The following is a 26,025-nucleotide window of genomic DNA, read 5'->3' as shown; positions in this document are numbered from 1 at the left end:
CACTGCTGGAGGGGGTGTAAATAAGTTCAACCATTATGGAAGACAGTGTGGTGATTCCCCAAGTATCTAGAACCAGAAATACCATTTGACCCAGCAATCTCATTACTGGGTATATACCCAAAGGAATATAAATCATTCTAGCATAAAGACACATGCACTCATATATCTATTGCAGCACTGTTTACAAAAACAAAGACTTGGAACCAACCTAATGCCCATCATTGATAGACTGGAAAAAGAAAATGTGGCACATATACACCATGAAATAATATTCAGCCATAAAAAGAATGAGTTCATGTCCTTTGCAGGGACGTGAATGACGCTGGAAACCATTCTCCTCAGCAAACTAAAACGGGAACAGGAAACAAAACACCATATGTTCTCACTCATATGTGGGAGTTGAACAATGAGAACACATGGACACCGGGAACAAAACATCACACACTGGGGCCTGTTAGGGTGTTGAGGTCAAGGGGAGGGAGAAAATTAGGACAAATACCTAATGCATATGGGGCTTAAATCCTAGACGTCAGGTTGATAGAAGCAGCAAACCACCATGGCACATGTAAAACTATGTAACAAACCTGCACGTTCTGCACATGTATTCCAGAACTTCAAGTAAAACAAACTAACAAAAATGCACTAAGGCTGAAGGGGAGTGGGGGTAGGGGCAGGAGTCAGGCGGGGGTGGGTGAGTCCTGGAGTTTTATCCAGTCATTGACACTGATGTGGGAACCGCCCAATCAGGCGCTCAGTTGGAGAGGACAGGAGAGGAGGGCGTGGCTTCCGGCGTTTGGCGGGATCTTTGTCTCTTCCTGGCGTTGGCACAGGAACTTGGGATCCGTCTCCTCTTTCGCCTCCTCCACCTTGGGAGCCCTGGGCTACTCTCTCACAGCCCCTGTTGCCCTGTGATCTGTAGGTCCTTGGGGACGCACAGTTAAGATGCCAGGACATCCTGGAAGCTGGGAAATGGTGAGTATACGGGGTTAAGCATCCCGAGAGGGGAGAGCAGGCTGTGAAACCGGCAGGACCGGCCTCCCCACGGTTAGCTCCGAGTCTCCCGCAGCTTGGCCCTCAGTCCCCTGTGGCTGCAAGATGGCCGCTGGGCCAGCCCCGAGGCACCCACGTCCCGCCCGGCCCATCCGGTCCTGTCCCTGGGCAGCGCCCTGCTCTGCGCCCACAGCCATGAGTATTAACCAGATTGTTCAGGGAGGCCTGGTGGGTCATCAGGGAAAAACTGCCACTGGGTGTTTGCGTGGGAGGAGCTGCGGCCCGTGGGGTCCACAGTCTCTCTTGTTAAAAATTAAGGGGAGTCTATGTTAAAACGTTAACCAGTTTATCTGAACAAACAGTGATTGGTGAAATTGAAAGCACCCAGCCATGATTTGTGGTCCACCAGAGGGGCATAAAGGAAAGGCTTTCATAAGATGCATGAGAAAGCAACCCAAATTCAATAATTGGTTCCAGTTATGTAGTCACCTTATTTGAACTATCCAGATGGAAATGTCCTGGTTACATATTCAGAGGTTAATTGCATGTTTGCCATTGGTTAAACGTGCATTTTGTTTCAGGCTAAGATAATGGTTTATAGGAAATGTATTTGAGTTAGGTTTTAGTTTTTTTTTTTTTTTTTACCTATGAACACAGGGCACTAGAGCCACTTTAGACTAATTTTCTGCTCTTTAATTATTTTAACACTCCAGAGGAGGACTGGTTTTCTCCTGTGTTTTTTTAATATATGGCAAGTGGAACCTCTAATCGACCACCCTGTTTTTCAGCCTAACTCAGACTTGCGGTAAAATTATCAGTTCCCACTTTCTTTGCTGCATTCTCAAATGCAACACAGGAGAACAGCTTTCCCTTGCAAATTTACAATGTTGTTAACTATTTGTCCTTTATTATACATTTCATTAAAGTTTTCTATTATTGGATTTATTTCTACTTCTCCCTACAGTTCTGCCCATATTTGCTTTTTATATTTAGAAGCCTCCCTTTTGGGTGCATAAATATATATAGCTGTATTTGCTTGACAAATTAACCTCTATTATTATTGTATGGTAAACTCATTTCATGCTTGTGAGAGACATTGCTAGAAACTCTATTTTGTCTAATTTAAGCATAACTACCATTGAACTCCTATGGCTATTATTTGCATGGAATATCATTTTCTATCCTTTCACTTTTAGCCTATGCTCTTTATTCATAATTGAGTCTCCTGTAAGCAGCATATTACGAGGTTTAAAAGTTTCATTTATCCACTCTGTCTGCTTTAGTCTCTTTTGGCTGTTATAACAGAATATCACAGACTGGTAATTAGTAAAGAACAGAATTTTATTTGACTTATGATTCTGGAAGCTGGGAAGGTAAAACACCATGTTACTGGTATCTGTTGAAGATCTAGTTGCTGGATAATAACATGGCCAAAGATGTGAGGGAGAGAGAGCTTTTTTTTTAAAATATATAACAGATCCATTCTTGTTAAAATTAGCCCATTCCCATAATAAGAACATTAATCCATTCATGAGGGCAGAGTGCTTATAGCTTAATTAATTTTTAAAGGTTCCGCCTCTTAATTCTGTCACATTGGCTATTTTATCCTAAATTTTGGAGATGACATTCAGTCTACAGAAGTATCTGTTTAGTAGATAATTTAATCTTCTTATTTGTAAGGTAGTGATAGGTAAGCAGTTACTATTGTACATTTGTAGTTTTCTGTCCATTTTAAGTTTGCTTCTTTTTTTTCTGGTTCTGTCTTTCCTGTGGTATTGTTCATTTTTGTTGAGACAAAGTTATGCTTTCTTGCTCAGACTGAAGTTCAGTGGCATATCACAGCTCACTGTAGCCTCAATCTCCTGGGCTCAAGCAATCCTCCCACCTTAGCCACCCAAATAGCTTGGACTACTTGGACATGTACCACAACACCCAAGGAGCTTATGATTCTTCCACCTTGGCCTCCAAAAGTGTTGGAATTATAAGCAGGAGCCACCATATCCAATGTGTAATTTTTGTTGTTTGTGTATGCTTTAATTACTTTCTCTTTTTCTTTACTATGTTTTTTTTTTCCTAGTGGTTATCATGAGAGTTATGTAAAACGTCTTGTATTTTAATAGTCTAGTTTAAGATGATAACAATTTAGAGTATTCTGAATTTCAGTATGTATTTACCATTTTTAGTGACATTTATACTTTAGTACTTTTCATATTTTTAGTTAGCATTTCATCATATCAATGTGAAGATTTCTTCCAGACCATGGCTGGAGAAGGAAAGAAGGTGTGTTTTGCCTGATTCAGCGACTATAGAGACAACCAAGTTCTGCAGGCCTGTCACCTAAGTCTCAGGTGAGTATGAATTCTCTTGTGTTTTTCACAGATTTTTGCAGTGGCAGGACCAAGGTCAAATGAGTCGTAGCCAAGTCTACAGTAAGATGTGGTAGTATTCTGTTTTGAAGTGAGGACCATGATTGGCAAGCTTGCCATTTGGTCAAGTGCTTACCCTCTAAAGATGTCTTCCTTGCTCTTTGCCTCCAGCTGGGTGTCACAAATTCTGAACTGGATTCTAAGGCTTTCATGAATGCACTTATGTTTCCTGTGGCAGTTGCATTATGTTGTGGGGGATGTGCATGCAGAACCTCCCATTCTGTCGTCTTGCTTATGTTACTCTCCTTTATGTTTCACTTTCGCAAATGAATGTCAAGCTGGTGATTTTTAGATTCAAAAATTCTAAAATAAATTGGTCAAATTTCCACATTATGTAAGCTATTAATAAAATGTCTTGTAGGTGCTACATATTTATTAAAATTTTTGGTTGTAATTTTAAGCTCACTGCAGGCAGAAAGGAATCATTAACATTTATATTCTTTTTTTTAGTCTGTATCTAAATGATGGTATATTTTAATTCCAGATATTTACTTTATACTGCAGTAATGCTCATCATATTTTGCAAAATTTATGTTGTTCTTTTATTTGGAAATATAAGGCTTTTTTAGCTCCTGAAATCTATATTATAGGCATATAATTTTATTATATTTTGTGGTAAGAAGTGCAGCAACATATTGAGAACATAATAAAATTATCCTGTCTTTTTAATGATTATTTATTAAATTCTTCTCATTAGAGCCTGTTATTAATTATTGTAATGTATTTTTGGTATAATTTTACTGCAATTTATTAAATTCTAATGACTTAAATTGTCTGCTTTTCATGAGTGCACACAGTTGAATGCTGTAGATATCTAAAGAATTGTTTTTTGGCCGGTTGTGGTGGCTCATGCCTGTATTCCCAGCACTTTGGGAGGCCAAGGCGGGTGGATCACGAGGTCAGGAGATCGAGACAACCCTGACTAACATGGTGAAACCCCGTCTCTACTAAATATACAAAAAATTAGCCGCGCATAGTGGCAGGCACCTGTATTCCCAGCTACTCAGGAGGCTGAGGCAGGAGAATGGCGTGAACTCAGTGGGCAGAGTTTGCACTGAGCCGAGATTGCACCACTGCACTCCAGCCTAGGCGACAGGGCAAGACTCTGTCTCAAAAAAAAATTTTTTTAAAAACGGTTATTTTCCATTGTAAATCTATGTTGTATTCAGGATTTTATGCTCGAAAATCTCTCTTCTTGTTTTCAATTCCGTGTTATTGTGTTTCTTTTCTTGGGAGTTATGTTTTCTCAGATCAGTTAACTGTATTTTTGTTTTAAAGCTTGATATCATCAGTAGAAAGATAATTTTTAGCTCGGTACACTTTATCTCAATGTGATGTTTAATATATGTGTGAATTAGCTGTGTTTGTTGCTTATAGGTATATCTGTATGTTTTTCACTTATGTAAGTATGACATCTTTTTCCTTGTTTTTTTGTTTTTTTCTTTTCAGTTTCAGATAGGCTTTTAATTTTTTTTAAGAGAATTTTAAAACAGAGTCGAAAGAACAGAAATCAGTTATTTGTCCTCTAGCAGGGTGGGGAGACAACTTCCTTCCCCACAGGTTTAAGGCTATGCCTAAGTGGTGAGTCTTGGGGAGATGCAGAAAGGATCCATCCCAGACACTTGGCTGGACTTAAGTAAGCATAGCCTTTGGGCCACAAGACCTGATGGCTTGGGTACTGGTCTGGACGTAAGTCCCCATCTTCCCAGAAATATCGTCTTTTATCTGCAACAACTGGCTGGAGAAATATTTCAGAAAGATGTGTGTCTGGAACACCCAAAGGCATACTTTTCCTTTCTCCTTGGCATAGGCCTTGCAGCACTGAAGAAAGACCAGGTTTGCAATGGAGCCTTCAACAGTCTTCATCCCTATGGAACTCAGGGTCTCATAGGGTGACAGGAGAGGAGACAAAGCTAACTTGGGAAGAGTCTTTGTCCTTCAGCTTCTCCCCTACTGAAACACTATATATTTGGCCCACAGTTCATCGCAAAACACACATGCTCTCTTTCTTTCCCTCACACCCACATCTCGGGAACCCAAAAACTTGATGGCAGGTAGCTCTGGGTATCCTTGGTCTGGCATTCACCCACTGGGCACCTAAGCTGTCCTAAAGCTCTTTTGAATCACTTCTCACTGTTTCCAGGCCCATGTGGGTAGGTGTTCCAGGCTTCATTCTTTCAGGCTGATCATAAAGGCACAGTGCGGGAAAATCCCCTACTGTGATGGCCATTGCTGGGAAGCAGGAAAGGCTAAGGGCCCACTGCTGCCCAAGGCTAGTGTAGACACCCTCTGCTCCACTCATCTCCTCAAAGATTGATATCAGGTGCAGCAGCTGCTGTCTGGAATGTTATCAAACCAGGACTGCACAGGCACTGCATTCTCTGTGTGGAAGACGTAAGAAGCAGGCGAGTTGTCCAGGATGAGAGTTTTCCTCAGGTCCCTCCCCAGATGGCTGAGGTCATTGACATAGCAGCCTTGGTGGAACAAACGTGACTCATGGGCTAGGCAACTCCAGAACACCTCCCACTGGTCCATCACACCCATCACAATGTGTCTGGAATTGGTGGGTTCTTGTTCTCACTGACTTCAAGAATGAAGCCACAGACCCTCACGGTGAGTGTTACAGTTCTTAAAGGTGGCATGTCTGGAGTTTATTCGTTCTGACATTCGGATGTGTTGAGAGTTTCTTTCTTCTGGTGGGCTCGTGGTCTCGCTGGCTCAGGAGTGAAGCTGCATACGTTCGCGGTGAGTGTTACAGCTCTTAAGGTGGCGCATCTGGAGTTGTTCATTCCTCCAGGTGGGTTCGTGTTCTCTCTGGCTTCAGGAGTGAAGTTGTGGACCTTCACAGTGAGTGTTACAGCTCATAAAGGCATTGTGGACCCAAAGAGTGAGCAGCAGCAAGATTTATTGCAAAGAGCAAAAGAACAAAGCTTCCACAGTGTGGAAGGGGACCCGAGTGGGTCGCCACTGCTGGCTGGGGCAGCCTACTTTTATTCTCTTATCTGGCCCCACGCACATCTTGCTGATTGTTAGAGCCGAGTGGTCTTTTTTCACAGGGCGCTGATTGGTGTGTTTACAATCCCTGAGCTAGACACAAAGGTTCTCCACATCCCCACCTGTGTAGCTAGATACAGAGTGTTGATTGGTGCATTCACAAACCCTGAGGTAGACACAGGGTGCTTGTTGGTGTGTTTACAAACCTTGAGCTAGATACAGAGTGCCGATTGGTGTATTTACAATCCCTGAGCTAGACACAAAGTTTCTCCATGTCCCCACCAGACTCAGGAGCCCAGCTGGCTTCACCCAGTGGATCCCCCACAGGGTCTGCAGGTGTAGCTGCCTGCCAGTCTGGTGCTGTGCACCCGCACTTCTCAGCCCTTGGGTGGTTGATGGGACTGGGTGCCGTGGAGCAGGGGGTGGCACTCATCCAGGAGGCTTGGGCACACAGGAGCCCACGGATGGTGGGGAGGCTCAGGCATGGCAGGCTGCAGGACCCAAGCCCTGCCCTGTGGGAAGGCAGCTAAGGCCCAGCGAGAAATTGAGCACAGCAGCTGCTGGCCGAGGTGTTAAGCCCCTCACTGCCTGGGGCCAGTGGGGCCAGCCGGCAGCTCCGTGTGCAGGGTCTGCCGGGCTCGGGCTGGCCTGCAAGCACTGCACGCCGCCCTGGTTCCCACACGCACCTCTCCCTCCACACCTCGTCGCAAGCTGAGGGAGCTGGCTCCGACCTTGGCCAGCCCAGAAAGGGGCTCCCACAGTGCAGCGACAGGCTGAAGGGCTCCTAAAGTGCTGCCAAAGTGGGAGCCCAGGCAGAGGAGGCCCCGAGAGCGAGCAAGGGTTGTGAGGACTGCCAGCACGCTGTCACCTCTCAACAGGATCTGCATACTTGTTCAGGCTGGAATGAAGAGAGCAAAGAAGAAAACACATTTAAACAGTTCCTCCAGTCATCTCAGGAACTCATCCATATAAGGCTTCATGGTCCCCTCAATCTTTACAGTCACTAGGCAGTCAGCATTGCTGATTGGCTTAATGGAGCTATGCACAAGGGTTTCATCCATGTCAGTGACCATACAGATCGTTCCTTGATTTTTCTCTGTCACCTCTGGGAGCAGGCAGGTCCCTGGGATCTGATAAAACTGATACTGGAGACCCTGGAGCTGATCCGACTTAGCAATGGTGTTGACTCCCTCCTTATGTGTGGAGAAGTCAGTGGGGGAACTTGAGTTGCCAACATGCTGGGTGCAAGAGCAGCAGAAAGGTACCTTCTAAGATGTGACAAAAATGAGGCCTCTTCGGAGAGCACTTTGGAAACCAGGCCTTGCTTGCTGAGGACCAGGGCATCTTCCTTCCATGCCTGGGTGATGATGGAGCCTGGTTCCATCTAACAGTCCTGAGGGCTAGGCTGGCTGGGTGGGAAGACAGCGGGCACGTTGGCTGGATTGGGCTGGGGGGCATGGGCTGGGGCCTGATTCAGTTCCCGAGAGTCTGACTTCCACAGCTGTTCACATACCCCTTCTCCTTTCCATCACAGGCCGGGAAGGGAGGCGGCCTGTAGGGACAGTGGACGGCCTTGGCAGCAGCTCCCCAGGGTGCACCCAGCCCCAATTCCCTAGCAGGAGCTTCAGGATCCTCAGTTTGGGTCTAACATAGGGAATCCACCTCATACTCAGTGTTTTTTCAAGTTTTATTTTAAGTTCAGTGGTCCATATGTAATAAGCTTTTTTTTCAACTTTTATTTTAAGTTTAGGGGTCCATGTGCAGGATATGCAGGTCTCTTACATAGATAAAAGTGTGCCATTGTGCTTTACTGCACAGATCATCTCATCACCCAGGTACTAAGCCCAGCATCCACAGCTATTCTTCCTGTTGCTCTCCTTCCCCTCCCCCATGCCATGAAACAGGTGTCCAGTGTGTGTTGTTCTTCCTGATGTATCCATGTGTTCTCATTGATCTGCTTCTGCTAATAAGTTAGAATAATAATAGGTGGTGTTTGGTTTTCTGTTCCTGCATTAGTTTGCTGGGAGTAATGGCTTCAAATTCCAACCATGTCCCTGCAAACGACATCATCTCATTACATTTTATGGCTTCATAGTGTTCCATGGTGTATGTGTACCACATTTTCTTTATCCAGTGTATCATTGATGGGCATGTAGATTGATTACATGACGTTGCTATTGTAAATATTGCTGCAATGAACATATGTATACATGTATATTTAAAATAGATTTATATTCCTTTGGGTGTATGCCCAGTAATAGTATTGCTGGGTCAAATGGTATTTCTGCTTCTAGGTCTTTGAGGAATCTCCACACTCTCTTCCACAATGCTTGAAATAATTTACAATCCCACCAACAGTGTAAAAGTGTTCCCTTTTCTCCACAACCTCACCAGCATCTGTTTTTATTTCTTTTTTACTTTTTATTAATAGACATTATAATTTGTGTGAGATGGTATCTCATTGTTGTTTTGATGTGTATTTATCCAGTTATCAGTGATGTTGAGCTTTCCCTGTTTGTTGGGCACATGTATGTCTTCTTTTGAGATATGTCTGTTCATGTCCTTTGACCACTTTTTAATGGGTTTGTTTGTTTTTCTCTTGTAAATTTTAAATCCCTCATAGATTCTGGGTATTAGACATTTGTCAGATGAATAGGTTGCAAAATTTTTCTCCCATTCTCTAGCTTCTCTGCTCTGATGATAGCTTCTTTGGCTCCGCAGAAGCTCTTTAGTTTAATTAGACCCCATTAGTCAATTTTTGCTTTTGTTGTTATTTCTTTTGGTCTTTTTGTCATCAAATCTTTCCTCATGCCTATATCCTGAATGGTATTATCTAGATTTTTTCTTCTAAGGTTTTTATAGTTTTGGGTTTTACATTCAAGTCTTTAATCCATCTTGAGTCAATTTTTGTCTATGGTGTTAGGAAGGGTTCCAGTTTTAATTCTCTGCACATGACTAGCCAGTTATCCTAGCACCATTTATTGAATAGGGAGACTTTTCCCTAATTCCTTGTTTTTGTTGACTTTGTCAAAGATCAGGTTGTTGTAGGTTTTTGGCTTTATTTCTATGCTCTCTATTTTGTTTCATTTGTCTATGTGTCTGTTTCTATACCAGTACCATGCTGTTTTTGTTACTGTACTCTTCTAGTACAGTTTGAAGTTAGGCAATGACCCTTTCAGCTTTTTTTTTTTTTTCTTAAGTTTGGCTTGGCCATTTGGGCTCTTTTTTGGTTCCATATGAATTTTAAAAAGTTTTTTTTTTCTAATTATCTGAAGAATGTCAGTAGTTCAATGGGAACAGCATTGAATCTATAAATTACTTAGGGCAATGTGCTCATATTCGTGGTACTGATTCTTCCTCTCCATGAGCATGGAATGTTTCTCCATTTCTTTTGTGTCCACTCTGATTCCTCTGAGTAGTTGTTTGTAGTTCTCCTTGAAGATATCCTTCACTTTCCTTCAGAGCTGTATTCCTTGGTATTTTTTTCTCTTTATAGCAAATGTGAATGAAAGTTCATTCATGATTTGTCTCCCTGCTTGCCTGTTGCTTGTGTATGGGAATGCTAGCTACTTTTGCACATTGATTTTATATCCTGAGATTTTGCTACTGTTGCTTATCACCTTAAGAAGCTTTGGGGCTGAGACGAAGAGGCTTTCTAGATATAGGGTCAGGTCATCTGTAAACAAAGATAATTTGACTTCCTCTCTTTCTATTTGAATACTCTTTATTTCTTCCTCTGGCCTGATTTTCCTGGACAAGGTTTCCGAACGGGAGTTGTAATGGGAGTGGTGAGAGAGAGCATACTTTTCTTGTGCCGGTTTTCAGGGGGAATGTTTCCAGCCTTTGCACATTCAGTATGATATTGGCTGTGGGTTTGTTGTATATGGCTCTTATTATTTTGAGGTATGTTTCTTCAGTTCCTAGTTTATTGAGAATTTTAAACGTGAAGGAATGTTGAATTTTATTGGGTGCTTTTTCTGCATCTATTGAGGTAATCATGTGGTTTTTTTATTTAGTTTTCTTTATGTGATGAGTCACATTTGTTGATTTGCATATGTTGAATCAATCTTGCATCCTGGGGACAAAGCCAATTCCATTGTGGTGGATGCACTTTTTAATGTGCTGCTGGGTTTGGTTTGCCAGTATTTTATTGAGGATTTTTGCACAGTGTTCATCAAAGACATTGGCATGATGTGTTGTTGTTGTTGTTGTTGTTGTATCTATGTTAGGTTTTGGTATCAGGATGATGCTGGCCTGACAGAATGAGTTAGAGAGAACTTCTTTGTCTTCAATTTTTTTTGGATAGTTTTAGGAGAAAATGTACTATCTCCTCTTTACCTCAAGTCAAATTCAGCTTGCTTGGTAAGCTAGTTCTTACTGCCTCAATTTCAGAACACATTATTGATCTATTCAGGGTTCAGTCTTGTGGAGAGTTTATTTTGCAAGGAAATTGTCCATTTCTTCTAGATTTTCTGGTTTATGAGCATAGAGGTGTTTATAGTATTCTCTGATCGTTGTTCTTATTTCCATGGGATCAGTGACGATATCTTCCTTATTATTTCTATTTGTGTTTTGTTCTTTCTTTTCTTATTTATTTGCCTAGCTAGTGTTCCATCTAGTTTATTAATTTTTTTTTTCATAAAAACAGCTCCTGGATTGGTTGAGTTTTTTTTTTTTTTTTTGGAAGAGTTTTCAGTGTCTCTATCTCCTTCAGCTCTACTCTGATCTTGGCTATTTCTTGTTTTCTGCTAGCTTTCAGGTTTGTTTTCACTTGGTTTTCTTGTTCTTTTAATCAAGATGTTAGGCTGTTAACTTTAGATCTTTCTAATTTTTTTTTTTTTTCTTGTGGGACAGTTTCACTCTGTCACACAGGCTGGAGTACAGTGGCATAATCTCGGCTCACTGCAACCTCCACTTCTCGGTTTTAAGTCACTTCTGCTGTCTCAGCCTCCTGAGTAGCTGGGATTACAGTTGTGAATCACCACACCTAGCTAATTTTTGTATTTTTTTGTAGAGATATGGTTTTGCTGTTGGCCAGGCTGGTCCTGAACACCTGGTCTCAAGTGATCTGCCTACCCCAGCCTCCCAAAGTGCTGGAATTACAGGCATGAGCCACCATGACCGGCCCTTTCTAGCTTTTTGATGTGGACATTAGTGCTATAAATTTCCCTCTTTTCTTCATTTCTAGTGATTATTTTATTCTATCTTGGTGAGTAGTCAGGGAAATAATCTTAAATTTACAATCAACTTATAGTTTAAATCTAAATAATTATGTGAGAAGAACCCTTTGTTATTTGAAGGGGATGTTTGAAGATTTTGTAACCGTGCCTTCTAGGTAGTCCTAAATTTCTAATTGTAGTTAAAAACATGCCATTTTCATTTCTAACATTTTAAGTATATGGTTTAGAAGTGGTAAGTATAGCTCTATTTTTTTTTGCAATATGTTTTAGATAATTTTTGTCTTACAAAAGTAAAAGTGAATACTCAATTAATTGTGAAACAAGTTAGTTAGCTTGCTTTAGTTAGATAGCAAGAGAAGGGTCCCTGGAAAGTCCCTGGCCCTTGGGTCAGTGTCTCATCCCTGCATAACATAAAAGGAATCCTGGAAAAAATCAAGCTGCAGACACTAACAAGGTAACTAGCACATGGTGTTGTGCTTGGAGACCTGCCCATGGCTGCACAGACAGAAAAACCTCTGGCCCATTTGGGTAAAAACTTGTACAAACCTCCAGCTCACTGAGATAAGGGAACAAGACCGACCTGGCATAGAAATGCCTTTGTTTGGCCAGGCACGGTGGCTTATGCCCGTAATTCCAGCAATTTGGGAGGCAGAAGTGGGCGGATCACCTGAGGTCGGGAGTTCGAGACCAGCATGACCAACATGGAGAAACCCCGTCTCTACTAAAAATCCAAAATTAGCCGAGCGTGGTGCCTCATGCCTGTAATCCCAGCTACTTGGGTGGCTGAGGCAGGAGAATCACTTAAACCCAGGTGGCGGAGTTTGCTGTGGGCCGAGATCACACCATTGCACTCCAGCCTGGGCAACAAGAGCAAAACTACATCTCAAAATAAATAAATAAATAAATAAATAAATAAATAATAAGAAAGTACATCTCAAAAAAAAAAATGAAAGAATTAAAGAAAAGAAAAAGAAAAAAAGAAACGCCTTTGTACTTTGTGCAGTCAGTGGGCTCCCAGGAAAATGTTTCTTCTCCTTTTGTGGTCATAAGCGCAGTGGGCCCTGGTGCATTCCGGTCGACACTCTCCTTTACTTGAACTGTAAGTCTGACCTCTGAATAATTACTTCAGCCCCTGATTGCTCCCGGGACAAGCTCCTGCACCAAGCTTTCACTTTAGCTTCTGATAAGTCTTGGGCCAATCTAAATAGCATCTATGAATCATCCCTTCAGCTCCTGATTGGTCCCGGGCCAAAGTCCTGGGCCAAGCTGAGCCACACTTTTTTCAAGACAGCCTGTGAACTAGGCACATTTCCTTCTCTTCCTTTCCCAGTCCATAAAAACCTTGGACCCCAGCCTCACAGAGGTCACCCCATTGAGAAACTATCTCTGCTGGCAAAGAGCTTTCTTCTCTTGCTTATCAAACTTTCACTCTAACCTCACCTTTGTGTTCACGCTCCTTAATCTCCTTAGAAGTAGAACAAAGAACTTTCAATGCTATCTCAGACTATGAGAGACTGTTACATCTTGGTGCACTGCTGAGACTACAACACTTGGTTTCTTTGAGTTTGACTAAATATTTTACATAGGTGTAATTATACAGTTTTCCTTTTTGACTGTCTTGTTTTACTTAACAGAATGTTTTCGAGATTTGTCCTTATTGTAGTACTTCTCAAGATTTCCTTATTTTTAAGGCTGAATGCTATCCCAGTGAATATACATGCCCTGTTTGTTGAATCTACTCATCCTTAAAGGTACATTTGCTTCCAGGTAGTATGTGTGTGAGTAATGCTACAGTGTACATAATTGTGCATATATCTATTCCATGTTCTGCTTTGCCTGTTTGGGATATTTTTCACACACTGATTTAGTACCATGTGTATTCCCTTGCTTTTGTTGTCTGATCCGTTGATGTTACATCCCCCAAATTATTGCCAAGACCAATTGTCATGAAGCTTCACCCTTCTGTATTGTGCTAGGAATTTTACAGCTATAGATTTTACATTATAGTCTTAATTTTTTAAAATTGACACATGTAATTGTACAAATTTTGGGGAAACAATTATGTATATATGTTGTATAGCAATAAAAATCAGAGTACTTAGTGTAATTATTGCCTCATACATTTGTTATTTTTGTGGTGAGAACATTCAAAAGCTTCTTCTCTAGCTATTTTTTATATCTTTATGTATTAACTTTTTTTAGAGACAGGATCTTGCTCTAACACACAGATTGGAGTGCAGTGGTGCAATCCTAGCTCACTGTAACCTCAAACAATCTTCTAACCTCAGCTTCCCAATTAGCTGAGACTACAGGAAGCTGCCTCCATGCCTGGATAATGTTTTAATTTTTCATAGAGACGGGGTCACACTATGTTGTCCAGGCTCATCTTGAACTTCTGTCTTCAAGTGATTCTCCTACCTCATTCTCCCAAAATGTATGGATGGCAGGAATGTGCCACCACAACTGGTCTCTTTTAGCTATTTTGTAATATGCGATACCTTTTCATTAATTATTATTATTCTGCTGTGTAACAAAGAACAAAAACTTATTTCTCCTATCTAATTGTAACACAATACTTTTGAAGCTGCCTTTTACCATCTCCCTGCTTCAGTCTCTGGTAACCCCTGTTGTACTCTTTGCTTATATCAACCCTTTTTTTCAGGTTCCTCAAATGAGTGAGATAATAAGATCATAAAGTATTTGTGTTTCTCTATATGGCTTATTTTACTTAACATGGTATGCTCAAGGTTCATCCATGCTTTTTTAACTGACAGAATTTTATCCTTTCTTATGGCTGAATAGTATTTCACTGGGCATATATAGTACATTTTCCTTATCCATTTATCTGTTGCTGTACATTTGAATTGATTCCATATATAAGCTATTATAACTAGTTCTGTAACTAACATGGAAATGCAAATATCTTTTTGACACAGTGATATCCTTTCTTTTGTATATACATGCAGGAGTAAAATCGCTGGATCATGTAATACATCTATTTTTAATTTCTTTCAGAAACCTCCATAGTATTTTCTATAGTGGCCATACTAATTTACAATTCCACCAACAATGTATACATTCACTCATTTTATATCCTCATTAGTACTTGTTTTATTTTTTTTTATTATAGCCATTCTAAATGGGAGTGAGGCAGTACCTCGTTGTGGTTTGGATTTTCATTTCCTTGGTGATTAGTAATGTAGAACATGTTCTTATGTTCCAGTTAGCCATTTTTGTATCACTTTTTGACAAACATCTATTAAGATCTTTTGCATTTTTTAAATTAGATTATAAGTGTATTTCATTTTGAGATTTTAAAGTTTCTTATTTATTCTGAATATTAGCCTTTTGTCATATGTATAGCCTGAAAGCATTTTCTTTTATTGCCTAAGCTGTCTCTTCAATCTTTTAGTTTTTTTTAATATGGAAAAGCATTTTAGTTTGACATAATGTTGTTTGCTTATTTTTGATTTTGTTGCCTATGTTTTGACATGTTATTTTAATAATCCTTTCCCCGTCCAATGTTATAAAGCATTTTTTAGTTTTTCTCTAATAGCTTCATAATTGATAGCATTACATTTAAGTCTTTAGTTTGAGTTGATTATCACATATGGCAAGGCACTGGGGTCTAGTATAATTTTTCTGAATTTAAATATTTAAATGGCCCTGCACCGTTTATTGAAGAGATTAGCTTTTCCCTAAAGTGTGTTCTTGGCAATTTTGTTGACAATCAGTTGGCTTTAGGTGCATAAACTAACTTCTGGGCTTATTGGGCACATTAGTCTATGTGTTTGTTTTTATGCCAGTACAGTGCTGTTTTGGTTACTATAGCTTTGTAGCAAGTTTTGAAGTTTGATAAAGTGATGCCTTTAGCTTTGCTTACTTTGCTCAAAGTTATTTGTCGATTCAGAGTTTTTTGTGGATCCACATAAATTTAAAATATTTTTTCTATTTCTGTGAAAAAATGTCATTGATATTTTGATAAAAATCACTTTACGTCTGTAGATCACTTTGGGTAGCTATATTAACAGTATTCTTCCAGTGTATAAACACAAGATTTTTTCATTTATTCATTTGTATTTTATATTTTTTATCCATGTTTTGTCGTTTTCAGAGTAGAGATCTTGTACCTTTTAAGTTAAGTTTGTTGCTAGGTGTATTAGTCGGGCTCCCTAGAGAGATCACAAGATCTCACAATAGGTTGTCTGCAAGTTTTGGGAGCAAGGAGAGGCAGTCCACGTCCCAAAGCTGAAGAACTTGGAGTCTGGTGTTTGAGGGCTGGAAGCGTCCAGCACAGGAGAAAGATGTAGACTGGGAGCTTAGGCCAGTCTCTGCCTGCTTTATATTCACTGGCAGCTGATTAGATGGTGCTCACCCAATTAAGAGTGGGCCTCCCTTTCCCAGCCCACTGACTCAAATGTTAATCTCGTTTGTCAACACCCTCACAGACACACCCAGGATCAATGCTTTCTATCCTCCAATCCAATCAATTTGACAGCCAGTATTAACCATCACATTAAGTATTTTAATTTTCGTACCTTTTGCTTATGCAGAAGAAACGTTGGATGAAATGCAACATTCATTATGATGAAAACTCTCAACAAATTAGGAATAGAAGTTATGTTCCTCAACACAATAAAGGCCATTTATGACAAAGCAATGCTAACATTATACTGAATAAGGAAAAGCTGAAAGCTTTCTCTCTGAGATCTGGAACAAGAGTAATCATCCCCACTTTCAGACCTCTTATTCAACATAGTACTGGAAGTCCTAGCCAAGGACATTATGCAAGAGGTAGAAATAAACTCATACTAATAGGAAAGGACGAAGTCAAATGGTCTCTGATTGTGGACAAAATAATCTTATATGTGAAAAACTCTAAACACTACACCAAAACCTAATAGAACTACTAAACAAATTCTGTAACATTGCAGAAAATCAACAGAGTAGCAGCTTTCTGTATGCTGATAGCAAAATATCTGAAAAATAAAGTTTAAAATTCCATTTTAATAACTAACCAAAATTAGTTATTTTGAGTTTATTTCTTTATATGAGGTGGAGTCTTTCTCTGTCGCCAGGCTGAAGCACAGTGGTGTGATCTCCACTCACTGAAATTCTTGCCTCCTGGGTTCCAGAGACTCTCCTGCCTCAGCCTCCTGAGTGGCTGGAACTATAGGCATGTGCCACCACCGCCAACTAATTTTTCTTTGTATTTTTAGTAGAGACTTTGTTTCCCCATGTTGGCTAGGATGGTCTTGATCTCCTGACCTTGTGATTCACTTGCCTCAGCCTCCCAAAGTGCTGGGATTACAGGTGTGAGCCACCACACCCAGCCTTAAGTTTATGTTTTTATTGGTGCAAGGTAAGGTCTAACTTTGTTATTTTTTCCTTGTAAATTTTTATTATTCCCAATACTGTTTATTGAAGAGACTGTTCTTTCCTTATTGTGAGTTCTTGGAACAGTTTTTAAAAATACGTTTACTAAACCCATGAGGTCTTATGTCCGAACTCTCTCATCTGTTTCATCATTCATTTGTCTTTATGTCAGTACCAAACTGTTTTGATTACTATACCTTTATAGTATGTTTTGAAATTAGAAAGTATGATGCCTCTATCTTTATATTTTTTTGCCAGTATTATTTGGCTGTTTGCAATCACTTGAAATTCCATAAAAATTATAGAATATTTTAAAACTTCTACAAAAAGTTTCATTGGTATTTTGATAGAAAGTATATTGAATCAGCTAGGGGTGGTGGCTCATGCCTGTAATCCCAGCACTTTGGGAGGCTGAGGAAGGTGGATCACCTGAGGTCAGGAGTTCGAGACCAGCCATGGAGAAACCCCATCTCTACTAAAAATACAAAATTAGCCAGGTTTGGTGGCACTTGCCTGTAATCCCAGCTACTCAGGAGGCTGAGGCAGGAGAATGGCTTGAACCCAGGAGGTGGAGGTTGCAGTGAACTGAGATCACACCATTGCACTCCACCCTGGGCAACAAGAGCAAAAACCCATCTCAAGATAAAAAGAAAGAAAAGAAAAGAAAGAGCATTGAATCAGTGAACCACTTTTGGTAGTAGTGACATGTTAACAATATTAAGTCTATAACCTCTTGAACAAGAGTGTGTTTGAGAATTTGTTGTTTAATTTTTACTTATTCTTTGACATGCTAGTGTTTTTAACTTCTTGTTTTATTGTATCATAGTTAGCAATAATTTTGTAATTCCATCTGCTTAAATTTGCTAAGATTCATTTTTTAACTTAACAGGTGGTCTATCTGGAATATTGTGGCATGTGTGATTGAAAGTATTGTAGATTCTACTGTTGAGTGGAGAGTTGTAAATGTGACTGTTAGGTCTAATTGTTCTATCGTGTTGTTGAAATCCTCTGTTTACTTGTCCATCTTATGTTTGTTTTTTAATTTACATTACTAAAAGTCAGATATAAAAGTCATTTACTGTTATCAGGTGCTGGCTACTTCATGTTTCAATTCTGTAAAATGTTGCTTCATATGTTTGGGAACTGTGATGTAAGGCACATACGTTACTGTTGTTGTTTTATTGTTGTATGTTGTTTTAATGTTGTTGCTTTTATTGTTGTATGTTGCTTTATTGTTGTTGCTTTTATTGTTGTTGTTTTTATTGTCCTTTTCCTCTTGTCTCTTGAGGAAGTTTTTGATATAATATGTATTTTGTCTACCATGACAGTATTTGATTTTGCATTTAATATTTTTTATTATTCTTTCATGTACAGGTTATATGTGTTCCAGATCATAATTTGGTTATTTGTAGGAAGCAGAGAGTTGAATCTTGTTTCATGAATTTATTTAGTGAAAGTATGGTTTTGATTGACATAATTGATTTATATTAAAACATTACTAAAAGGGAATGATTTCGTATTGCATTTTGTTTCTTTTTTGTTTTAGGTCCTGTAGCTTTTTTTTTTTTTTTTTTTTTTGAGACGGAGTCTCTCTCTGTCGCCCAGGTTGGAGTGCAGTGGTGAGATCTTGGCTCAATGTAAGCTCTGCCTCCCGGTTCATGCCATTCTCCTGTCTCAGATTCCCCAGCAGCTGGGATTGCAGGAGCCTGCCACCACGCCCGGCTATTTTTTTTTTTTTTTTTTTTTTTGGTAGAGACGTGGTTTCACCGTGTTAGCCAGGATGGGCTCAATCTCCTGACCTCGTTGATCCACCCACCTCGGCCTCCCAAATTGCTCGGATTACAAGCGTGAGCCACCGCCCCTGGCCGGTCCTGTAGCTATTTCTTTCCTATTTTTCTCTCTTGTTCTCTTTCTTAGTGTACTATTGATTTTTGTAGTGACATGTTTTAATTCTTTTCTCACTACTCTCTGTGTGTGTATGTCTTTGTGTGTGTGTACTATAGGTATTTCCTTTTTTTTTTTTTTTTTGACAGGGTCTTGCTCTGTCACCCAGGCTGGAGTGCAGTGGCACAATCTCTGCTTACTCAAGCTCTGCCTCTCAGGCTCAACTCAAACAATCCTCCTACCACAGCCTTCTGAGTACCTGGGACCACAGATGTGCACCACTACTCCTGGCTAACAGTTGTTATTTTGCATGGAGACAGGGTTTTGCCATGTTGCCCAGACTAGTCTCAAAATCCTAAGAACTGTAGGTATTTTCTTTGTTGTTACTATAGATATTACCAAGAATAACTACTATTGCATATAAAACCCTGCCTCTTTATGGCTCCCTATGTGTTTTATTGATGTCACAAATTATATCATTTTGTGTTGTGAATCTATTGGCACAGATTTATAGTCATTTTTAAGTCTTTGTTTTCTCAAATATATAGCAGAATTAAAGTATTCTGTGCATCTTCATTATAATTACAAAGAATATTATGATTGTGTACATAATTTTCTCTATTAGAAAACGTCATATTTTACATAATTTTATGTTGCTCTCATCATTATTTCATTTTTTAATGTGAATGACTATTTAGCATTTTTAAGACAGGCCTAGTGGGTATAAATTTATACAGTTTTTGATGATCTTGAATATTCTTTATTTTTATTTTTTAATTCATTTGAAATGATAGTTTTGGTAGACATAGTGTTCTTGGATGGTACTTGCCATTTTTTCAGCACTTTGACTATGTCATCCTACAACCTCTTACCTGCAAGTTTTTTTGCTGAGACATCTGCTGGTCATCCTGCAGGGGTAAACTTGTACATGCTAAGTCACTTTTTTCTTGCTGACTTCAAGATTCTCGGTGTTTTAACTTTTGAATCTCTGATTATAATGTGTCTTGCCATGGGTCTCCCTGTGTTGTTACTAGTTAGAGTTGGTAAAGTTTCATTAAATTTTAGGTCATTTTCTCCCTCAAATTCTGAGTTCTCTGTCACTGTTTGTTTCTTGAAATAACTTTGCTGCTCTCTTTTCTCTTTTTATTTTAGAATTCCCATTATGAGTATATTGGCCATCTTAATGGTATCCTGTAAGTCCCTTAGGCTCTCTTAATTTTTTAAATTATTTTTAGCCTCCTCACCCTATAATTTCAAATGACTTCTTATGAGGCTTGCTGAATTTTTTCCTGCTAGATCAAACCTGTTGTTGGACCTTCTAGTGAATCTCTAAACTCAGGTATTTTACTTTTCAGCTCTACATGTTGTTTCTATTTTGCACTTTTAATCACTTCTTTGATAATCTCATTATCTTCATGCACTGTTTTCTTTTTCTGTTTAGTTTTCTATATTCTTCTTTAGCTGACTGAGCATCTTTAAGCTAGGTGTTTTAGCCAGGCACAGTGACATGTGCATGTAACTCCAGCTACTTTGAAAGCTAAGGCAAGAGGCCTACTGTATTAATCCATTCTCATGCTGATAATAAGGACATAAAAAAGACTATGTAATTTATCATGAAAAAAGGTTTAATGGCCTCACAGTTTCACATGGTTAGGGAGGTCTCACCATTATTGGAACAAGCAAGAGACTTTGTTCAGGGGAACCTCCACTTATAAAACCATCAGATCACATGAGACTTATTTGTTATCATGAGAACAGCACGGGAAAGTCTCACCCCCATGATTCAATTACCTCCCACAGGGTCCCTCCCAGGACATATGGGGATTATTACAATTTAAGATGAGATTTGACTGGGGACACAGAGCCAAACCCTATCAATTACTTAAAGCCAGGAGTTTGAGACTACCCTGGGCAATATTGTGAGAAGCTATTGGTAAAAAATATTTTCACAGATTAGTCAGGCATTGTGGAATGTTCCTGTAGTCTCAGGAAGTTGGAGGCTGATATAAGATTATTCCTTGAGTTCCCCAGGAACTTGAGGCTGCATTGAGCTATAATGGTATTGTATTCCTGTCTGGGTGAGAGAGTAAGACCTCTTTTTAGAATTTCAAATTTATTTTAGATTTAGGAGGTACCTACACAGGTTTTTTACATGGATATTTTGTATAATCCTGAGGTTTGAAGTATGAGTAATTCCATCACTCAGGTAGTGAGCATAGTACTAAGTAGACAGTTTTTCAGTTCTTGATCCCTCCCTCTCTCCACCCTCTAAGAGTTGTCTATTATTTTTGTTTTTCTGTCCATGTGTACCCAGTGTTAATTTCCATTTATAAATGAGAATATGCAGTATTTTCATTTTCCATTTCTGCATTAATTTGCTTTGTATAATGGCCTTTAGTTGTGTTAACGTTGCTGCAAAGGAGGTTTTTTTTGTTTGTTTTTGCTAAGTAGTATTGCTGTACATGTGACACTTTTTAAATTCAATTTACCATCAATAGGCTGGACACGGTGGCTGATGCCTGTAATCCCAGTGCTGTGGGAGGCCAAGGCGGGTGGATCATGAGGTCAGGAGATCGAGACCATCCTGGACAACGTAATGAAACCCCGTCTCTACTGGAAATACAAAAGTTAGCCAGGCTTGTTGACATGCGCCTGTAGTCCCAGCTACTCGGGTGGCTGAGGCAGGAGAATTGCTTGAACCTGGGAGGTGGAGGTTGTAGTGAGCTGAGATAGTGCCACTGCACTCCAGCCTGGGCAACAGAGTGAGACATCATCTCAAAAAAATAAAAAATTACCTTTAGTAGGCACGTAGGTTGATTCACGTCCTTCCTCTTATGAATAGTGTAGTGATGAACCAACAAGTGCATGTGCTATTTTGGTAGAATAGTTTATTCTCTTTTGGGTATATACCCAGCGGTGAAATTGCTGGGTTGAATCACAGTTTAACTCTCAGTTATTTGGAAAATCTCCAAGCTGCTCTCCACAGTGGCTGAACTAATTTACATTCCTATTAACAGTGTATAAGTGGTTTTTTCCCTCTAAAACCTCATCAACATCTATTATCATTTTACTTTTTAACAAAAGCCATTCTAACTGGTGTACGATGGTGTCTTATTGTGGTTTTTATTTACATTTCCTTGATGGTTAGTGATGATAAGCTTTTTTCATGTTATTTGGCCACTTGTATGTGTTCTTTTGAACAGTGTCTGTTATTGCCCACTTTTTCATGGGGTAATTTTTTCCTTGTGAATTCTTTAAGTTTCTTATAGATTCTGAGTATTAGATTTTGTCAGGTTCATAGGTTATGAATATTTTTCCCATTCTGCTAGCTTTGGGGTAAGTTAGTTTTTATTTTTCTAGTTTCTCTAAGTGTGAAGTTAAATTGTTAGTTTGAGATCATTCTAACTTCTTGATGCAGGTATTTAGCACTCTCAACTTTCCTCTTAACAGAGCTCTTCCTACAACCCAGACATTTTGTTATATTGTGTCTCTTCTATTTCAAAATCTTTTTAATTTTCTGCCTTAATTTTTTTGTTTATCCAAAATTCATTCAGGAGCAAGTTGTTTAATTTCAATATCATTCTGTGATTTTGTGATATTTTCTTGGTATTGATTTTTGTCTTTGTTCCATTGTGGCCTGTCATATTCTGTGAGCAGATGAGAAGAATTTACTTTCTTTAGATGATGTGTCACATATACTATAAATGTCTATTAGTTTCAATTGATCAAGTGTCGAATCAAACTCCAGAATTTCTTTGTTAAGTTTCTGCCTAGATAATCTGTCGAACACTTAGTGGGGAGTTGCATTCCCCTACTATTATTGTGTGTCTACTTGAGTCTTATTGTAGGTCTAGCAGTACTTGTTGTATAACTCTATGTTCCCCAAAGTTGGGTGCACCTACATTTAGGATAGTGAAGTCTTCTTGTTGAATTGAACCCTTTATCGTTACTCAATACCTTTCTTTGTTTTATTTTACTATTAATGATTTAAAGCTCTTTTTTCTTAAAAGAGAAACAATTCCAGGTATGACGGCTTGTGCCAGCACTTTCAGACTGAAGCAGTCAGATTGCCTGAGACCAGGAGTTTGAGACCAGCTGAGGCAACACAGCAACATGCTGTTTGTACAAATTTTTTGAAAGAAACTATACAGGAGGGGTAATGTGCACAACTGTGGTCATATTTACTCAGGAGACATAGGTGGCATGACTGCTTGACTTCCGAAATTTGAGGTTACAGTGAGCTGTGATTCCACCAGTGTACTCTGTCTCAGGAGATAAAGTAAGATCCTGTGCATAAAATGAAAAAGTAAAGAAAAATAAAATGATTTTAAGTTAAAAAAATAATTCCTAGATCTCCACTTCTTTAGGTTCACTTGAATATATATTTTTCTCCTTTGATTAGGTTATATTTCCTGGTTGCTTTTACATACTGTAGTTTTGTTAAGGTTTTGATCAATTAAGAAACCACTACCTATTTTATCCTTTATGAAAGAGCTTTATACATGGGAAAATTGACAACATTCAGCCACAGTAGTCATACTGGGAGCTTCTCCAATCTGTTGTCAAAATGTGTCTTCTTTGGACTACTGTATGTATTTTCTTGTTAATAAGGTTTACCTCTGTTTCCTCTTAGGAGCCTTTAGTCTCTTCCCTTCGTCACTGTTGTAGGCACTACAGTCTCTGTTGTTGTAAGAAGCATTTATCTTTATTCTCGGTTGACCCAAGCTGTCATTTAAACTCTGTCTCTATTCTTGTCAACACTAAATGTTAAAGGAAGCAATTTCCAGTCTTTGGATAACCCCGGTACAACTCAGTAAGTCAGAAGTTTGCGTACGCATTTCACTCTTTTTTCTTTCCCGAAGGAGAATCATGGAATGGACAGATTTTTATCTAACTTCGCTGTTCTGTAGTGCACAAATGTGACCAAATTTTCTTCTAAATTGGTTATGGTTGGCTTTTTTCTCATGTGGGGTGCTACAAACTCAACTGGCTTTGCTCGCCCAATTGTAGTTAAGTTCATATGTCAATTGAGAGAAACAGGACCTCAGGTTCTGCTTCAACTGTCATTGTCTTCTCAGCTGACCTCATTTTGTACATTAGATTTATAAAATATATTTACTTTAATCTCATCACCGAATTTTTAAAAAAATTATTATTTTTCAGCTCTTTTAGCAATATATCCAATCAAGACCCAGAGAAAACAGTACATAGAAGCTTCTTTTCAAAAAGTAATATTGGGAAGATATGGGAGCTCTGGCCTTGAACTTTTACACTTAAGGAGAGTGGGAAATTGAAGGATAAGTGTAAACGGCACAAAGGATGCTATGATGAATATACCAGGTATACAGCAATTACCTACAGCAAAAATGTCACTGCTAGAAGAGCTCAAAACCATAAAGTATTTTGGAAAAAGCATAATTAATGTTGATTCTTTTTTCTGAACTATATATTTATATAATTACATACCAATAACAATTTTTGAAACATATCATGTTTTTGAAACAAAATTTGGAAAATCAAAATAGTGGCCTAGGCCAAGAATATTTCTTCTAATGCTATCCCTCCCATAGTCCCCCACTTCCCGACAGGCTCCAGTGTGTGGTGTTCCCCTTCCTGTGTCCCTGTGTTCTCTTTGTTTAACTCCCTATTATGAGTGAGAACATGCGATGTTAGCTTTTCTACTCTTGTGTTTGTTTGCTGAGAATGGTGGTTTCCAGCTTCATCCATGTCTCTGCAAAGGACATGAACTCATCCTTTTTGTGACTGCATCGTATTCCATGATGTGTACATGCCAAGTTTTCTTTATTCAGTCTATATTGATGGTCATTTGGTTTGTTTCAAAGTTTCTGCTCTTGTGAACAGTGCCATAATAAACATACGTATGCATGTATCTTTATAATAGAATAATTTATAATCCTTTGGGTATATACCCAGTAATGGGATTGCTGGGTCAAATGGTATTTCTCATTGTGGATCCTTGAGGAATCACCACGCTGTCTTCCACAATGGTTGAACTAATTTACACTCTCACCAACAGTGTATAAGTCTTCCTATTTTTCCACATCCTTTGTTGTTTCCTGATTTTTTTAATGATCACCATTCTAACTGGTGTGGGATGGTTTCTCATTGCGTTTTTGATTTGCAAGTGTCTAATAACCAGTGATGATGTGCTTTTTTTCATATGTTTATTGGCTGCATAAATGTCTCCTTTTGAGAAGTGTCTGTTCAAATCCTTTGCCCATTTTCGATGTTGTTGTTTCTTTTTTTCTTGTAAATTTGTTTAAGTTCTTTGTAGATTCTACATATCAGCCTATTGTCAGATGGATAGATTGCACAAATTTTCTCCCATTCTATAGGTTGCCTGTTCACTCTGATATAGTTTCTTTTGTTGTGCAGAAGCTCTTTAGTTTAATTATATCTCATTTGTCAATTTTGGCTTTTGTTGCCATTGTTTTTGGTGTTTTAGTCATGAAGTCTTTGCCCATATCTATGTCCTGAATGGTACTGCCTTGGTTTTCTTCTGGGGTTTTTATGGTTTTAAGTCTTATGTTTAAGTCTTTAATCCATCTTCAGTTATGTTTTGTATAACGATTAAGGAAGAAGTCCAGTTTCAGTTTTTTGCATATGGCCAGCTAGTTTTCCAACACCATTTATTAAATAGGGAATTCTTTCCCCATTACTTGTTTTTGTCAGGTTCATCAAAGATCAGATGATTCTAGATGTTCAGTGTTATTTCTGAGGCCTCTGTTCTGTTCCATTTGTCAATGTACCTGTTTTGGTACGAGTACCATCCTGTCTTGGTTACTGTGGCCTTTTAGTATAGTTTGAAGACAGCTAGCATGATGCCTCCACCTTTGTTCTTTTTGCTTAGTATTGTCTTGTCTATGCAAGATCTTTTCTGATTCCATATGAAATTTGAAGTAGTTTTTTTTCTAATTCTGTGAAGAAAGTCAATGGGAGCTTGATGGGGATAGCGATGAACTTATAAATTACTTTGGGCAGTATGGCCATTTTCACAATATTGATTCTTCCTATCCATGAGCATGGATTGTTTTCTGTTTGTTTGTGTCCTCTTTCATTTCCTTGAGCAGTGATTTGTAGTTCTCCTTGAAGAGGTCCTTTACATCATTTTTAAGTTGGATTCCTAGGTATATTATTCCCTTTGTAGCAATTGT

The 26,025-nt window shown here is 39.0% G+C and overlaps 1 long non-coding RNA gene across 4 annotated transcripts in view; it reads left to right on the top strand.

The window, feature by feature from the left end:
- Window positions 1–756: 756 nt before the first annotated feature.
- Window positions 757–26,025, top strand: part of LOC134729240 (uncharacterized) — a 43,307-nt gene continuing 18,038 nt past the window's right edge. The window contains exons 1-2 of one of the 4 annotated variants that reach the window (XR_010110128.1): window positions 757–972; window positions 3,247–3,338. This is a non-coding gene — a long non-coding RNA (uncharacterized LOC134729240). Of the gene's footprint in view, window positions 973–3,208; window positions 3,339–26,025 lie in introns of all 4 variants that reach the window. The other 3 variants (XR_010110127.1, XR_010110126.1, XR_010110129.1) reach the window with 3 other exon arrangements.

Source organism: Pan paniscus, chromosome 17 (assembly GCF_029289425.2).
Source record: "Pan paniscus chromosome 17, NHGRI_mPanPan1-v2.0_pri, whole genome shotgun sequence".
Taxonomy (NCBI): domain Eukaryota; kingdom Metazoa; phylum Chordata; class Mammalia; order Primates; family Hominidae; genus Pan; species Pan paniscus.
This window is presented reverse-complemented; position numbering and strand designations above follow the sequence as displayed.